We start from the raw sequence: 18,982 nt of genomic DNA, 5'->3' as shown, positions 1-18,982 counted from the left end.
TACACCGGGCGAGGTAGTTAACATCTCCTGGCGTATCATTTACTTTGAAACCAAAATAAATTATTTGTAGTTTGCTCTGTTGCTATTAAGGGCAACTCGACGACACCGCACACGCGCACACATCGACGAAAGGGTTTACGCTACTAAACGTTAATAAGAATATGTAAATTGTCGGTTAACAACAACAAAGAGACCGACCCCCCTCGGGCCTTGTCGCGCCTGCCGGCCGAGGAGCGCCCTCTCCCGGCAGAGGCGTCTATCCGAGCCCCGGTATCTCGATCCGAAACCCTCGTCGGTTAACAACAAAGAGACCCCCGGACCCCCTCGGGCCTTGTCGCTCCTGCCGGCCGAGGAGCGCCCTCTCCCGACAGAGGCGTCTATCCGAGCCGCGGTATCTCGATCCGAAACCCCTCGTCGGTTAACAACAACAAAGAGACCCCCCACCTCCCCCGACCCCTTCGGGCCTTGTCGCTCCTACCGGCCGAGGAGCGCCCTCTCCCGGCAGAGGTGTCTATCCGAGCCCCGGTATCTCGATCCGAAACCCTCGTCGGTTAACAACAAAGAGACCCCCGGACCCCTTCGGGCCTTGTCGCTCCTGCTGGCCGAGGAGCGCCCTCTCCCGGCAGAGGCGTCTATCCGAGCCCCGGTATCTCGACCCGAACCCCTCCCCCGTGCCACGTGAGAAAGCCGCGCGGCTTTGCTTGGATTCGCTTTTTTTATACTTTCTGACTTTTTTTATTGAAGGCGTCCGAAGCCATGAATAATAAAGTCACAGGGAACTCTTTAGCGTGCCACTCACACAAAGACAGACACACAAACATATACATACGTATACACATACACACAAAGACACACAAAGACACACACATATACACATACACACACAAACATATACACACATACAAAGACAAACACACAGAGACAAAGACACACAAACATATACACATCAACAACAACAACAACCGCCATTCGCCACTAAGTGGCGGTGACATCACCACGACGCTTGTGCCAGGCTATGTGCACCTTGAGGCCACGTGAAGTGTCGAACGCCCGCGGCCAGGAGGTCACGGGGCAGACCCAGGTGCCACGGGTCGACTGACTGAGATGACTGGCTGATGCACCACATACACACACACAGACAAAGACACACACAAACATATACACACAGAGACAGACACACAGAGACAAAGACACACACAGAGACAAAGACACACAAAGACACATACACACACGTACACCACAAACCTACATACACACCCCCCACATAGCACACAAACACTGCACACACCACATACGTGTTGGACAGGCTGGCAGAGTGGTGGTGGTGATGCTACACATATAATCTGCGTGTGTACATCCATGCGTGGTGGACGCTTTTTATTCCTTAGTTTAAAACGCAAAAACAGCAATAATCATCATCAGCTTTCACCTCGCTCGCCACAAACCAAATACCACCACCAACACACTACACTGTACATCACACCACACAGTACATTACACACTGCACTGTACACTACACTATACACTACACCACCTTTAGGTAGCCATCGAACAAAGCCGGTCCACTGGATCGCGCGGCGCTTTCAGATGAAGTTTCCGCAGCCGTCTGTAAGTTCTTCCTTCCGATATTAAGAAGCGACGGGGAGCTATGAAACTTTTAAAATCATCGTCTCGATCAGGGATGGGTAACGTCCGGCCCGCGGGCCGCATGAGGCACCGCGGAATTCATTTAGTCCTGGCCCTGCCAAGGCAACCCGCAGGCGGGACTCGAAATTCAACAAATCTAGGAGAGCAAACCTGGAGAATCAGTCGCGAGTAGCGGCAACATCGTCAGTAGCCGGCTAACATCATCACCGCGCCTCGCCAAAGAGAAGCAGTTCCAGCTCATGGCATTAGGGGCGAGCTAATTCAACGTTTGACCAAATATAACGGGGCTAATTTTTAAGTTGATCATTTTGTACGGCCCGCGAATGTTGTTAAAAATATCCAAATGGCCCTCGGCAGAAAAAAAAAGGGTTCCCCACCCCTGATCTAGATCGACAAACGAATCTCTTTAGAATTGCTTGTTGTGTTTGCCGTATTTTCCCGCATACAACCCGCGGGGTATACCACTTTTTACAAACCAAACAAAACCCTGCGGGCTATCCCAAAAATATTTTCATGACTCGTAGATGTTTTTTCATGGTAGGACGACTATCCACTATGCAACACTTGCCCTTGACTAAAGCACTGCTGAATAAACCACCCACACTAAAATTGCACACGTTATCACGTTTTAAATGAAATGTTTGTACAATTAAAACGACAATGAAGTGCGCGCACTGTTTACCGGCTACGGGAGAGCTGTGGGGAGAGGTGGGGGTGGGGGGTGGGGGGTGGGGCAGCTGGGGGGAGAGAGAGGTGGGGGGTGGGGCAGCTGGGTTGGGGGTGGGGCAGCTGGGGGGAGGGAGAGATGGGGGGTGGGGCAACTGGGTTGGGGGTGGGGCAGCTGGGGGGAGAGAGGTGGGGGTTGGGGGGTGGGGCAGCTGGGGGGAGGGAGAGGTGGGGGTTGGGAGAGGTGGGGGGTGGGGCAACTGGGGGGGAGGGAGAGGTGGGGGTTGGGGGGTGGGAGAGGTGGGGGGTGGGGCAACTGGGGGGGAGGGAGAGGTGGGGGTTGGGGGGTGGGAGAGGTGGGGGGTGGGGCAACTGGGGGGGAGGGAGAGGTGGGGGTTGGGGGGTGGGGCAACTGGGTTGGGGGTGGGGCAGCTGGGGGGAGAGAGGTGGGGGTTGGGGGGTGGGGCAGCTGGGGGGAGGGAGAGGTGGGGGTTGGGAGAGGTGGGGGGTGGGGCAACTGGGGGGGAGGGAGAGGTGGGGGTTGGGGGGTGGGAGAGGTGGGGGGTGGGGCAACTGGGGGGGAGGGAGAGGTGGGGGTTGGGGGGTGGGAGAGGTGGGGGGTGGGGCAACTGGGGGGGAGGGAGAGGTGGGGGTTGGGGGGTGGGGCAGCTGGGGGGAGGGAGAGGTGGGGGGCGGGGCAACGGCGTTACCGTATTGCCGCTATTGTATGCGCATTGCACAATCTACCAGTGCTAAAACTGTACTTACTTAGCTACCAGTTACGTGTTACTTATTGGATATTTTTGTTACTTATTTACTGTTTTAAGATCACTCGTTTCCCGTTAGTCTGTTTTCTTTGTGCACGTTATGATTTTAATGTTAACAATTGATTGCGGAATGTATTACAAATATAAACTTCTTATCAATATGATGGAATTAAGCTGCGGTAACGACGTTAAATATATGAATGCATGCGGGGTATATGGAGGTGCGGGCTATATGCGGGAAAATACGGTAGTCGTGTTGTCCTTCCACTCGCACCTCCCATTAGCGCGGTTGGCTACGTATGGTGCGAAAGAAGTTCAACGTACATAAACTGTCCATGAGAGGTTTTTTTGGGGGTTAGATCGCGACACAGCCAACTAGTACTGTCACGTAAACAGACCGTGGCCAATTCGTCACTAGTACAGCACTAGTGTGTAGTGTAGTGTATGGTGTAGTGTATGGTGTAGTGTAATGTATAGTGTAGTATATAGTGTAGTGTATGGTGTAGTGTAATGTATAGTGTAGTATACTAGTACAGCGCTAGTGTATAGTGTAGTGGATAGTGTAGTGCATAGTGTAGTGTATAGTGTAGTATACTAGTACAGCACTAGTGTATGGTGTAGTGTATAGTGTAGTATACTAGTACATCACTAGTGTATAGTGTAGTGTATAGTGTAGTGTACTAGTACAGCACTAGTGTATTGTGTAGTGTATAGTGTAGCATACTAGTACAGCACTAGTGTATAGTGTAGTGTATAGTGTAGTGTACTAGTACAGTACTAGTGTATTGTGTAGTGTATAGTGTAGTGTATAGTGTAGCATACTAGTACAGCACTAGTGTATATTGTAGTGTATAGTGTAGTGTATAGAGTAGCATACTAGTACAGCACTAGTGTATAGTGTAGTGTATAGTGTAGTATATAGTGTAGTATACTAGTACAGCACTAGTGTATAGTGTAGTGTATTAGTACAACACTAGTGTATAGTGTAGTGTATAGTGTAGTATACTAGTACAGCACTAGTGTATAGTGTAGTGTATAGTGTAGTGTATAGTGTAGTATACTAGTACAGCACTAGTGTATAGTATAGTGTATGGTGTAGTATACTAGTACAGCACTAGTATATAGTGCAGTGTATAGTGTAGTGTATGGTGTAGTATACTAGTACAGCACTAGTATATAGTGTAGTGTATGGTGTAGTGTAGTATACTAGTACAGCACTAGTGTATAGTGTAGTGTATGGTGTAGTGTATGGTGTAGTATACTAGTACAGCACTAGTGTATAGTGTAGTGTATAGTGTAGTGTATAGTGTAGTATACTAGTACAGCACTAGTGTATAGTATAGTGTATGGTGTAGTATACTAGTACAGCACTAGTATATAGTGTAGTGTATAGTGTAGTGAATAGTGTAGTGTATGGTGTAGTATACTAGTACAGCGCTAGTGTGTAGTGTATAGTGTAGTGAATAATGTAGTGTATAGTGTAGTGTATAGTGTAGTATACTAGTACAGCACTAGTGTATAGTGTAGTGTACAGTGTATACTTTAGTGTAGTGTGTAGTGTGGTATACTAGTACAGCACTAGTGTATGGTGTAGTGTATAGTGTAGTGTATAGTGTAGTATACTAGTACAGCACTAGTGTATAGTGTAGTGTACAGTGTAGAGTATAGTGTAGTGTACTGGTACAGCACTAGTGTATAGTGTAGTGTATAGTGCAGTGTATAGTGTAGTGTGTAGTGTAGTGTAGTATACTTGTACAGCACTAGTGTATAGTGTAGTGTATAGTGTAGTGTATAGTGTAGTGTACTAGTACAGCACTAGTGTATAGCGTAGTGTATTAGTACAACACTAGTGTATAGTGTAGTGTATAGTGTAGTGTATAGTGTAGTATACTAGTACAGCACTAGTGTATAGTGTAGTGTATAGTGTAGTATACTAGTACAGCACTAGTTTATAGTGTAGTGTATAGTGTAGTGTACTAGTACAGCACACCAGTGTGTGTTGGAGAACCAAGCCACAACACAATCTGAGTACGACGTTTCACCAGTGATTACAACCAGCTTCATCAGGTGACAGCCAGATTTGTGGAAAAATCCTCCGGTTTCGTTCCTTATTTAGAGGGTTAGATGTGATAGCATCACTTGTGAGCACTTCCTGAGCGATCTGGAGGGGGATTCATGAATACATATAAATGACGATGGCCATCCATTGGCGGTTGGGTTATTTTTATGGTAATCAACGTACATTATGCATGCACATTATGCAAGCCCATCGTTCTTGGACCTCGTGTCGTTTGTGTACTAAAATTGCCATACCAAAGGTAATCTCTATTGAAGTATGGTGACCTGTATAAGCATGCATTTAGTCAATGTATTATTTGATGATTCGCTTCCAAGCAGCATGAAGTCTGCAGCTATCATTTTTTATTTCTCTCAATTTCAATAGATTCTCTAATTAGCCTTGGCCAGTAGTAACTAGTTTTGCACAGAACTTCAACATTATCAAAATCAATTGAGTGTCATTGTTGGAACGAGTTTTCTGCCACTGCCGACAGTTATATTTGGGAGTATTTCAAATATTTATTTGGTGTTCTTTTAGTCTCGTGCTGATCATTCGCCCTGTTTGTCCAACATAGCATTTGCCACAAGTGCAATTAATCCGGTACACACCTTCTATTGGTAGCTTCGATAATACATCTTTTATAAATTTCTGTATTTTATGGAACGTGCCAAATCTAGTTTATCAGTTACTCCTGCAATGTACGGTATTTTAATAGTTTTAATTACATGGTCAGTTTCAACGGTCATGTTATTTTGATTTGGCCATGCCATTCAATTCCCTGTTGATTTGTGCATAATTGTAACCATTCAATTGCAGCGCTTCTTTAACATGTTTAATTTCACTTCTCAGACGATCGCCATCTGACACTTTCTTATCCCGATGTAAGAGCGTCTTGATGAGAGAGGATTTCTGTGCAGGGTGATGGTGTGACTCATTCAGATAGGTGTCAGTGTGAGTTTTCTTTCGTTGAACTCGGTGAGTTATTTTACCATTTAGACCGCGCCCGAGCAGACTATCCAGATATGGTAGAGTTCTGTCAGCTTCCACTTCCTAATAAGTAATATTTAAAAATAGTTTTTTTATAAACACGCTTTAATGAAATGTACCGTACTAGTAATGGCAGAACTCCGCGACTCCAGGAAGTGGCCCCGAAACTTGCCACAACGTAAGGGGCCGTGGTGATTTACAGCCAACGTCAGTTGAGCGTGGACAATTAGACCCAAGCCGAAACATCTCCATATATATTCTTGGTTCTTGAATCACTGCAGTCACGAAAGCTTTAAATCAAAATCTCCATATATATAAAAGGCAAAGTTGTGATTATGTGCGTCTGTTCAAAATGTTTAGCGTACTTCCCGGCATGCAACAAACTTGAAATTTGCCATGTGGGTACTTTCCAGACTTACACTATGCAAACAATTATAAAAATACACTTTTTGTTTTTAGGGGAGGGGAGGTGGGTAGCTCAATAATGCATTTATTTTTTGCACGGCAAGTGCGCTGTGACGTCAAATCTGTCACGTGACCCTCGCATGTGGAAGCGTAACGCATTGTAGTGTAGTGGTTAGCGTTGTCTGTGTGTGTCTGTGTGTGTGTCTGTGTATGGGGAGCGGTGGTGTAGCGGTTAGCGCGTTGCGCTATGAACCTGGCGACCCGGGTTCGATTCCCGCTCAAGGCCAACATCAGTGACGATTATCTGAACCGGTCCCGGGCCTCCCCTAGGTCGACTCTGCCTCAAATGAGTACCTGGTGCAGTGTCTAAACATCGCCACTAGGGAGACAAAGGCGGTCGGGCGTGGTGCTGGCCACCCACCCCCTCGTGTACCGTTCCGGCCTTCATAGGTGCTCGCTAACAGCACTTGCCCCTACAGTCCGTTAAGGCTATATGGGGGATCTTTGTCTTTGTCTGTGTCTGTGTGTGTGTATCTGTGTGTGTGTGAAAGCGTAACGCATTGTAGTGTAGCGGTTAGCGCTACGCCGCGCTACCAACCCGGCGACCCGAGTTCGATTCCCGCTCTCGGCCACCACCGGTGACGATTATTTTAACCGGTCCTGGGCCTCCCCTAGGTCGACTCAGCCTCAAAACGAGTAACTGCTGTGGTGTGAACATCGCCACTGGGGAGACAAAGGCGGCTGGGCGTGGTGGATCCAAGTCCCGGGTGAAGCCAGGTAGTACAGCTAGTAACATATAAAAAAGAATGCTTTAAAATATATTTATGATAGAATATAGTTATTGTCATCAGTATGACATAAGTATACCAAGTTTTCAGTCGATACCACATTGGGAAGTGGGTAAAAATTGAGCTACAAGATTTGAGGATACGACAACAACAGACAGAGTGAGTTAATAAAAAGCGTGTAAAAATAGTTTAGTTTAAAGTTTAATCTGTGAGTCTCTATGCGTATCTCTGCATTTAGAGTACCTGGCTGCTGCTATACATTTCTTCATGATAAGCCAACTTAACGGAGCCATCAATTTGTGACGGTCAGGCGCCCACTAAGCTGCTACATAGCAGCTTAGTGGGGGCCTTACATCGTAGTAAAATAAAATAGTTAAATAGAGCAGATTAAAGTTTTTTTTATAGATATATAAAAAAAACATTTGTAGTCCACATCCTCCCTCAAATCGTACATTGGAACATCCTGACGTTCTGGAATGCACTACCAGGCTCATCGGAGCAGGCGGGGTGGGCGAGGAAGGGATCTTCTTTGGGTGAGGAGGGGGTTTGTGGGCCAGGTCATTGCCATTTTGGGCTCAGGTATTTAAGGCTTCTCTCAGGTTTAGGAATGGACCCCCATGTACGTGCTGTATTCCTCTCGCTTGTCTCCGTGTTGATAGCTCAGATGGCTCCGGTGCTGAGATTGGGCCCTAATGGATACAGCCATTGAGTAATGGGATGGGGGGGGGTCGTGATTTTTCCACGTACTAAAGCAGACTAAACTAAAATTTTGATTTAAAGCTTTCGTGACTGCAGTAATTCATATTCTTAGCTCTTTCGGTAAAGTCACGTTGAAGGGAAACAATAAAATAATAAAATATATAAAAAACAATAAAAAATTCTCACGACGTTTCGACCATAACACAAACGGTCATCATCATTGAAGGGAAACAATAAAATAATGAAATATATAGAAAACAATAAAAATTCTCACGACGTTTCGACCATAACACAAACGGTCATCATCATCAGGTGATGACCGTTTCGACCATAACACAAACGGTCATCATCATCAGGTGATGACCGTTTGTGCTATGGTCGAAACGTCGTGAGAATTTTTACCGTTTGTGTTATGGTCGAAACGTCGTGAGAATTTTTATTGGTTTATATATTTTATTATTTTATTGTTTCCCTTCAACATGACTTTACCGAAAGAGCTAAGATCAGAATAAAGTTAGCACCATCTTTCCCATTCCCAGATCGATGGTGGTGGGGGGGGGGACACGGCATAAAAGCAAAGACGCACGATAACTTTAATCGGTGTTGTCGAGTTATTGTTACCTTTAAAAAAAATGTTTTATTATAACTGTCACGTGTAAGACCGTCTTTCCTTCAAACCCAACAATACGCGGTGCTAATTAAAAATAAATTACATACACAGTAGGACTCTCTATTATTCAAGTTTAAGGGTGTATCCGATTTGCGGATTAGCCGCGGCACCTGAGACTTCGACATGCATTAACAACGTATGGATTTTCCCTCGAGCCCAAATAAATATTCTCATGACAGTTACACATTGTGCGATTCTTGTAAATGTCTGTTACAAGTCACACACTCGGTGCTTATACTGAACAAATACACGTCCCTCGGGTTAATCCGAAATCCTCACGACCGCCTCTACAGTACAGTAGTTGCCATGTCTTAACAAAAGCGGGGCGGAGTTTGATTGTCTGTCCGATTCGCTGTGGCTCTGCTGTCATCCACTCAGTGAGCCGAGTCTTCTGCCGATGGGCGGGAGCCAGGAAAGTGTTATATCATCACTGAGCATGTGCATTAACGATCGGTCGATCGTTAAGCATCCATTACAAATCGATTTATCCGATCATTTATTTTGTGAATTTTAATTAACAAAACTCTGCAATGGCAGGGAAACGTCAGCATGTCGCTTTAACTTTAAATCAGAAACTGGATATTGTATACGTACATTGCAAGACAGCAGTTCCATAAAACATCTTTGCTGCAAGTCATGGCATTGATGTAACAACTGTCCTCAACATAACAAGTAACAAGGACCATGTCTTTGATTTAAAGCTTTCGTGACTGCAGAGATTCATATTATTGGTTCTTTCGGTAAAGTCACTTAGAAGGGAAACAATAAAATAATAAAAATATAAAACAATAAAATTCTCACGACGTTTCGACTGCAACACAAGCAATCATCATCAGGTGTGAAAAAAAATTATTGCTGTGGTTTTCACACCTGATGATGATTGCTTGTGTTGCAGTCAAAACGTCGTGAGAATTGTATTGTTTTATATTTTTATTATTTTATTGTTTCCCTTCTACGTGGTGACTTTACCAAAAGAACCAAGAATATAAGGACCTTTTGATTTAAAGCTTTCGTGACTGCAGTGATTCATATTCTTAGCTCTTTCGGTAAAGTCACGTTGAAGGGAAACAATAAAATATATAAAACAATAAAAATTCTCACGACGTTTCGACCATAACACAAACCGACACACCTGATGACGACCGTTTGTGTTATGGTCGAAACGTCGTGAGAATTTTTATTGTTTTATATATATTTTATTATTTTATTGTTTCCCTTCAACGTGACTTTACCGAAAGAGCTAAGAATATAATAAAAGGACCATGTCACAAACGTCACCAGCAGCTCAGATTATTCAAGTTATTTTAACTTAAACATCATTTACACCGAGATAATTGGGATTTGGCATAGAGATCCACTGGAAAATTGTTATATTTTTGGGTTTTGCCGCAATGTTTGAATTATCCACGGCTGTCCCTGCCCATCTTTAGAGCGGACAATCGAGCGTCCTACCGAAGTTACAGCCTACATATGATTGTGATATTACAGTAAAACCTTGGATTGCGAGTAACTTGGTCTGCGAGTGTTTTGCAATATGAGCAGTGCACGTGTAGACACGCTTTGTACTGCCGAGCGTCACGTGATCACAACTGATCTACGAGTGCTTTGATATACGAGCGCTTTGGATTACAAACTCGATTCCGGAACGAATTACGCTCGCAATCCCAAGGTTTTACTGTACAGGGTTGAAGAAACATGTTTCCACCTCCATGTTTGACGGTGGGGATGGTGTTCTTGGGGTCATAGGCAGCATTCCTCCTCCTCCAAACACGGCGAGTTGAGTTGATGCCAAAGAGCTCCATTTTGGTCTCATCTGACCACAACACTTTCACCCAGTTGTCCTCTGAATCATTCAGATGTTCATTGGCAAACTTCAGATGGGCATGTATATGTGCTTTCTTGAGCAGGGGGACCTTGCGGGCGCTGCAGGATTTCAGTCCTTCACGGCATAGTGTGTTACCAATTGTTTTCTTGGCGACTATGGTCCCAGCTGCCTTGAAATCATCGACAAGATCCTCCCGTGTAGTTCTGGGCTGATTCCTCACCGTTCTCATGATCATTGCAACTCCACGAGATGAGATCTTGCATGGAGCCCCAGGCCGAGGGAGATTGACAGTTCTTTTGTGTTTATTCCATTTGCGAATAATCGCACCAACTGTTGTCACCTTCTCACCAAGCTGCTTGGCAATGGTCTTGTAGCCCATTCTAGCCTGGTGTAGGTCTACAATCTTGTCCCTGACATCCTTGGAGAGCTCCACTGCCAGCCTGTTCTCTCTCACTCTCCTAGCCTCTCCACTGCTAGCCTGTTCTCTCACTCTCCTAGCCTCTCCACTACTAGCCTGTTCTCTCTCTCTCTCACTCTCCTAGGCTCTCCACTGCTAGCCTGTTCTCTCACTCTCCTAGCCTCTCCACTGCTAGCCTGTTTTCTCACTCTCCTAGGCTCTCCACTGCTAGCCTGTTCTCTCTCTCACTCTCCTAGTCTCTCCCCTGCTAGCCTTCCGCTATATACTCTGCAAGCTTCTTCACTGCTAGCCTTCTCACACTTAGGATTCCGCTAGCTTCTCTACTGCTAGCCTGTTCTACCCTCGCCTCTCCAACCTCTCCCTTGCCTCCAGTGGGGGTTAAGCCATCACCGCTGGAGAGGGCGAGGTGTGGAGAGCGGGGCCTTGGACGTATCTCGTCTTTCCTCTTATCGTCACTCTGACCAACTAGTCCACTCTCTCTCTCTCTCCCACGCTCCCGTTTATATCCCCCTCCTTATTAACTCCTCATTAAGCTGGCGACCTCCCGTCGCCTCACGCCCCGTGGCTGCCGCCGCTATCGCCTCAATCTCCCGTCAGCCTGGCGCCTGTTCCGCGCCTGCGTCTGCAGCCAGCCAGCCAATCACCGCTATGCATCTTAATTGGCTGCCTGCATTTGCAGCCAGCCAATCACCGCTATGCATCTTAATTGGCCGTCCCCTTTTGCTCTCTCTCGCCGCACCTGCTCGCCCCGATGCGACCTCACTGTCCGTAACTCGCACATGCGTGCACACCGCTTGCAAACCCCCCTCCCCTCCTCCCCCGCAGCGCGCGTTACTCCACTACAGATATACCGATAGCCCCCGAGTTACGATGGTCCGACTTACGATATTTCGATCTTACGATGGCGATACGACAAAATCGTTCAATATTTTAAATTTCCGCGCGGCGGGCAAACGTACAGCAGCGTACCACGAGGTACGATATTGTATGTTGGCACGCTGCCTGGATGTACGCGTCTCCCGCCTTGTGTGGTGATGCCTCACTCTCACCAGCGGTCGACGGAGTTAAGTTGTCTCGGCGAGGACAGTACAATATGATACGTTATGATACGTTCAATGCATGTATGATAAGTAGCTTCAGCGATTTCATTTTAGGGTTACCACGATACGTTACGATACGTTCAGTGCACGTTAGATGTTTTTTTATATATAGCAGATAGGATTGTTTCCTGAACAAAAACTTTCTATTAAATTGCAGTGCACATAGGTAGGCTAAGAATTAACCTTGTTTTTTTTACTTTAAATTTTACTGTGCAATACTGTATTGCAATTAATAAATACATACAGTATATAGTTTATACAGTACGGTACTGTAAATTGCTCTGTTTTTGCTAAATTATCACCATTCTTTAAGACTCCCGGGTAGGCTAAGGCCATCTTCGACTTACGATATTGTGGACTTACGATGGGGTCGTCGTAACGCATCTACATCGTAAGTAGAGGACTACCCTGTATAACTCCTTGAACCCGAGCTGTAAGTTCTCTGACACTTGGCTTGTCTCTGGTCTACTTACACCGGTAGCACAGAGACTAGGAATTCAGTTTAAGTAATATTTAAAAATACTTTTTTTAAAACACGCTTTAATAAAATGTACCGTACTAGTAATGGCAGAACTCCACGACTCCAGGAAGTTTCCCCGAAGCTTTGCCACAACGTAAGGGACCGTGTGGTGATTTACAGCCAACTTCAGTTGAGCGTGGACAATTAGACCCAAGCCGAAACATAACATGTAGAAAATCTTGTTTAAAAATATATATTTTTTTATTTTTTAATGATAGAATATAGTATTGTCATCGGTATGACATAAGCATACCAAGTGTGCAGTCGATACCACATTGAGAAGTGGGTTAAAATTGAGTCACAAGATTTGAGGATACGACATCAACAACAGACACAGTGAGTTAAATAAAAGCGTGTAACAAAAAGACAATGCTATATACGTTATCATTATCAGAGCATTGTGTGTTTGCACGTTTGGGTTAATGCAGTACTTGATGATGCCTCGCAATAGCTGTTTCTATTTGGTGTTTGAACATCCTAACTCCTATTTTATTGCCAGATGCCCATTATTATTTTTCATCAGCACCATCAGCAGCATCACGTAACGTAACTTTATCTATGGGACCTTTTCGCCAGTACAGTAGAGTAAAACCTTGGGATTGCGAGCATAATTCGCTCCGGAAACGTGTTTGTAATCCGAAGCACTCGTATATCAAAGCACTCGTGTATCATACTCTTTAGTTTTTTTCGGTGAAGTCACGTAGCCTCTCCACTGCTAGCCTGTTCTCTCACTCTCCTAGCCTCTCCACTGCTAGCCTGTTCTCTCTCACTCTCCTAGTCTCTCCACTGCTAGCCTGTTCTCTCACTCTCCTAAATTTAGTTGTTTTCATTTATTTTATTGAATTAAAACTAAATTGAGTTGTTTTCATTTATTTTATTGAATTCTACGTGACTTTACCGAAAGAACCAAAGAAGATGAATCATTGCAGTCACGAAAGCTTTAAATCGAAATAAAACAACTAAATTTAGTTGTTTTCAATTATTTTATTTAATAAAAACAACTAAATTTAGTTTTCATTTATTTTATTGAATGAAAACAATAAAATAAATGAAAACAACTACATTTATTTGTTTTCATTCATTTTATTGAATGAAAAAACTAAATTTAATTCTAGATTTAAAGCTTTCGTGACTGCAAGGATCCATACTCTTTGGTTCTATTTGGTAAAGTCACGTAGGTAAAAAATAAAACAACAAAAATCACGACGTTTCGGCCACAACACAAGCGCCCTTCATCAGGTGAAGGGACCAGACTGTCTCGAGGACAGCACTGGAGTGAACACAGCCAAGCTCAGACCGCGACCTTCGAGCTGTGTGAGAGGAAACAGAGCGCCTTGACAAAGGAATTAGCATAAAAATGAGCATTTAATTGGCGGACTTAGCATGATGAACGGTGTAGAGGGGGTGAACATGTACAGGTCGGGGAGGGGGAGTTTACTTTTGTCAATTTGGCCACATGGCCTCCCGGCTCTGAACCTTTTCCTAGACCACATTAATTCCAGACACCCCGCCATCAAATTCACCATGGAAGTGGAGAAAAATGGCAAGCTGCCATTCTTGGATGTTCTGTTTGAGAGAAGACCTGATGGCTCATTGGGACATTCTGTCTACAGGAAACCCACCCACACAGATTCCTACTTGGAACCTGATTCCCACCACCACCCGATGAAAAATAATTATCTCACCAAAACGTTATACCACAGGGCTCATTGCATTTCGGACCAACACCACCTGACCAGTGAATTAAAACATGTACATCTGGCCCTCAAAAGGAATGGATACTCTGACCGTACCATCCGCCAAGCTGTTTCTCCCTCCATACAGAAACAACCACTTGATACTCCGATCAAAACCATCACACTACCATATATAGCAGGCGTTACTAAAAATATCTCCAAAATTATAAACAAACACAAGATCCAGGTCCGGTTCAATACAGTACACAAAATCCGTGACCTGATTCCTTCCGTGAAGGATGTCATTCCTGACTTACAATACCCCTGAGTTTACAAATTGATCTGGACGTGTGGTGACTGCTATATCGGGGAGACAAAGCGACATGTCTCTGACCGAATTCGCGAGCACAAATCAGATTTGTAACACGGCAGAACGAATTCTTCTGCCGTAGCTGATCACTGTTACAACACTGTGGGTGATCACGATATAATTTTCTCCGATACCAAGGTTCTTTGCAAACCCACGGGTTTTTATCAGAGATTTGTTCACGAGGCAATTCAGATTTACAAACACAGACACAATTTCAACCGAGAGGATGGTTTCAAATTAAGCAACCATTGGAAAGATGTTCTGAATCAAACCAAACATTAAACTAATTTTCAATGGTACAGTATATTTTTTCAAGTAGTGGTATCCCAAACTTTCGCAGCTGCTTAAATTCCCTTTTCACACCATCAATATGTAAACTCTCCCCTTCCCTCCCCCCCTCGCCGACCTGCACATGTTCACCCCTCTACACCGTTCATCATGCTAAGTCCGCCAATGAAATGCTAATTTGTATGCTAATTCCTTTGTCAAGGCGCTCTGTTTCCTCTCACACAGCTTAAAGGTCGCAGTCTGAGCTTGGCTGTGTTCACTCCAGCGCTGTCCTCTAGACAGTCTGGTCCCTTCACCTGATGAAGGCCACTTGTGTTGTGGCTGAAACGTCGTGATTTTTGTTGTTTTATTTTTTACCTACGTGACTTTAGTGAATAGAACCAAAAACTACATTTAGCTGTTTTCATTTATTTTATTGAATTAAAACAACTCAATTTAGTTGTTTTCATTTATTTTATTGAATTAAAACAACTAAATGTAGTTGTTTTCATTTATTTCATTAATTGAATAAAAACAACTAAATTTAGTTGTTTTCATTCATTTAATTGAATTAAAACAACTAAATTTAGTTGTTTTCATTCATTTTATTGAATTAAAACAACTAAATGTACTTGTTTTCATTCAATAAAACATTTATTTTATTTTACCTACGTGACTTTACCAAAAAAAAAACAAAGAAGATGAATCCTTGCAGTCACGAAAGCTTCAAATCTACGCTCGTATATCGGTTGTGATCACGTGACGCTCGGCAGTACAAAGCGTGTCTACACGTGCACTACTGCTCGTATTGCAAGACCCTCGCTCGTTTATCAAATTAATATTTATTTAAAAATATTGCTCGTCTTGCAAAACACTCGCAGACCAGGTTACTCGCAATCCAGGGTTTTACTGTACTATCAAAATGATGATGGCACTAACACAGGCATTGGTGGTAAGGAATGTTCAAACACCAAATGGATACATTTGGCAGGGCTTAAAGTCTGCATTAACCAGACTAAATTAAAAGCATGTTTTATTTTACCAGGTTTGGCCCCAATGAGCTGTTGTGTAGCTATTCTGTCAGAAGCGACCAGGCCATCACGAATGATAGCAGCTCAACCGAGTGGCTCGCTTTTCATCATCACGTGGAAATTTACGTCAGCTGCCAAACACTTTAAATGCATAGAGACACACGGAGATACACAGAGACCCATACTCATGGAAACCCACAGAGATCCAGACTCATAGAGAACCAATACTCACAGAGACCCACACTTAGTACTCTAAATACATGCTGTTGCTTCTAAATGTGGAGGGAAAAACCAGAGGATCCAGAGAAAAATCCACGCGGCCACCACGGGGAGAGAAACACAAACTCCAAATGTACAGCAGCAGGCATCGTCAGGGTTGGTTGGGATCGAGCCCACGACCTCCTGCGTACCAGGCGAGGTAGTTAACGTCTCCTAGCCACCGAGACGCACACACATACGCATGTTGAACTTCTTTCGCACCGTACGTAACGTACCGTGCTTAATCACGCTCTGATAATAATAGTAGTAGCCGTTGCACAGCATGCTAACTAATCATGCTATAATAGTAGTAGTAGTACACAACATGCTCACTAATCATGCTATAATAGTAGTAGTAGTGTACACAACATGCTCACTAATAATGTTATAATAACGATGATGTTGTTACGCACTGTCTATGAAACGGATTGACCTTACAACAGGGGGGAGTGGGGGGTTAAGGGGGTACAGGGTCAGAGAGTGGGGGGTTAGGGGTAAGGGAGTGGGGGGTTAAGGGTAAGGGAGTGAGGGTCAAGGGGGTACGGGGTAAGGGAGTGGGGGGTTAAGGGTAAGGGAGTGGGGGGTTAAGGGGGTACAGGGTAAGGGAGTGGGGGGTCAAGGGGATAAAGGGGTAAGGGAGTAGGGGGGTTAAGGGGGTACAGGGTAAGGGAGTGGGGGGTCAAGGGGGTAAAGGGGTAAGGGAGTAGGGGGGTTAAGGGGGTACAGGGTAAGGGAGTGGGGGTTTAAGGTAGGGAATAAGCTGGGGGGGTCAAGGAGGGGGTGGGAGGTAAGGGGGTTAAGAAGGGGGGGTTAAGGAGGGTGGTGAGTTAACAGGGGGGTTATGTGGGGGGGAGGGGGTTAGGGGGGGGCGAGGGGGTTGGGGGGGCGAGGGGGGGAGGGGCGAGGGAGTGTAAAGGGGGGGCGAGGGGGTTAGGGGGGGGGGTGTTGTTAAGGGGGCCTCGTGGTGTCTGCGGGGGTGCCGCTGTGGTGGTTACCGGAGCGCGCGCCGAGCCTCAGCCGTAGACGGCGCCGATGCCGCGCGTGGACGCCGCCGCCGTGGGGAGGGGGCTGTAGTGGGGGGCTGTCTAGTAATGGGGGGCTGTAGTGAGGGGCTGTGTCTAGCAGTGGGGGGCTGTAGTGGGGGGGGCTGTGTGCTGTAGTGGGTGGCTGTAGTGGGGGGGCCGTAGTGGGGTGGCTGCAGTAGGGGGCTGTAGTGGGGTGGCTGTAGTGGGGGGCTGTAGTGGGGGGCTGCGGTGGGGGGCTGTAGTGGGGGGCTGTAGTGGGGGGCTGTAGTGGGGGGCTGTAGTGGGGGGCTGTAGTGGGGGGCTGGGGTGGTTTTGAGGCTTCACGCGCGGCCTTTCGCGCGCGCCGCAGCCGCCGCCATCTTGGCGCCTCGCCCACAATGCACCGCGAGCCCGGCGTTCTATTTATTTATTTATTTCGTAGCTCCTTTATATCTGTGTGTGTAAGTGGATGTGTGTGTGTAAGTGGATGTGTGTGTGTAAGTGGATGTGTGTGTGTGTAAGTGGATGTGTGTGTGTAAGTGGATGTGTGTGTGTAAGTGGATGTGTGTGTGTAAGTGGATGTGTGTGTGTAAGTGGATGTGTGTGTGTAAGTGGATGTGTGTGTGTAAGTGGATGTGTGTGTGTAAGTGGATGTGTGTGTGTAAGTGGATGTGTGTGTGTAAGTGGATGTGTGTGTGTAAGTGGATGTGTGTGAGTGAGTCTCTGTGTGTGTGAGTCGCTGTGTGTGTAAGTGAATGTGTGTGTGTGGATGTGAGTCGCTGTGTGTGTGTAAGTGGATGTGTGTGTGTGTGTGGATGTGTGTGAGTGAGTCTCTGTGTGTGTGAGTCCCTGTGTGTGTGTAAGTGGATGTGTGTGTGTGTAAGTGGATGTGTGTGTGGAAGTGGATGTGTGTGTGTGTAAGTGGGTGTGTGTGTGTAAGTGGATGTGTGTATGTAAGTGGATGGGGAAAAAACGGTGATCCAATCTCCGACCCCCAGGAACAGGTTTGCAGATTTGCTGAGCATTTCTGTGAGGTCCTGGGGGATGGAAAATCCTTCAGCCAGGAAAACATCGTGGCACAAAGTGAGGATGACCCTGCTGAGGCTGCGGTGCCTCAAATATTGGAAGAAGTCACCCCCTGTGAGTGGCTGGCTGAGGTGCCATCTGTTGAGGAAGTACTGAAGGCAATCCGGAGTTTGAGACCAGGAAAGGCAGCGGGCAGAGATGATCTCCCAAGCGAAATGCTGAGGGAGGGTGGCGTTTGTGCACAGACTGCCCTATATGACATCATAACAACAGTCTGGACCACTGGACGGGTTCCGCAGGATTGGAAGGATGCCCTGGTGGGGCATCTCACTCCTCAGTGTACCGGGAAAGGGCCTGGCAATGATTATTCAACATCGCCTCGCCAGGCACGCTGAGGAGAGGCTTGCGGAGCCCCAATGCGATTTCAGGAAAGGGCGGTCCTGCACAGATGCCATATTTTCTGTCTGTCTGCTACAGCAGAGGTGTAGGGAATTCCAGCAATACCTACATCTCTGCTTTATTGACCTGGTCAAGGCCTATGATACCATCAGTAGGCCTCGGCTCTGGGTTGTTCTTCGTGCTTTTGGAGTACCTGACCCTCTGCTCACGATCATTAATGACCTTCATGATGGTGCTTTCCGCTAATATCTTGATGTAGTTTTACTTACGTCTCTATATTTTAACTTTATTTATATTTCTGTATTTACTTTATATATCAATACATATTGTTACTTTATCTTTTATCTGTCATTTTCTTACTTTGTCTCTCTACCTCTATATATGCTTTATTTCTCTAAAT

General features: G+C 45.6%; 1 protein-coding gene across 3 annotated transcripts in view; it reads right to left on the bottom strand.

Moving 5' to 3' along the window:
- The window catches only part of LOC116956577 (uncharacterized), a 153,412-nt gene extending 135,840 nt beyond the window's left edge, over positions 1–17,572 (bottom strand). The window contains exon 1 of one of the 3 annotated variants that reach the window (XM_076054384.1): positions 17,149–17,572. The gene's annotated coding sequence lies outside the window, so the exon portion shown is untranslated. Of the gene's footprint in view, positions 1–1,797; positions 2,275–2,329; positions 2,351–17,148 lie in introns of those variants that run through there. The other 2 variants (XM_076054386.1, XM_076054385.1) reach the window with 2 other exon arrangements.
- Between the last annotated feature and the right edge of the window lie 1,410 nt (positions 17,573–18,982).

The sequence above is a fragment of the Petromyzon marinus genome, chromosome 66 (assembly GCF_048934315.1).
Source record: "Petromyzon marinus isolate PM22_M1 ecotype Great Lakes invasive population chromosome 66, UKy_Petmar_22M1.pri1.0, whole genome shotgun sequence".
In the NCBI taxonomy this organism is placed as follows: domain Eukaryota; kingdom Metazoa; phylum Chordata; class Hyperoartia; order Petromyzontiformes; family Petromyzontidae; genus Petromyzon; species Petromyzon marinus.
The sequence above is the reverse complement of the archived record's forward strand: the minus strand, read 5'-3'. Positions and strand labels throughout refer to the sequence as shown.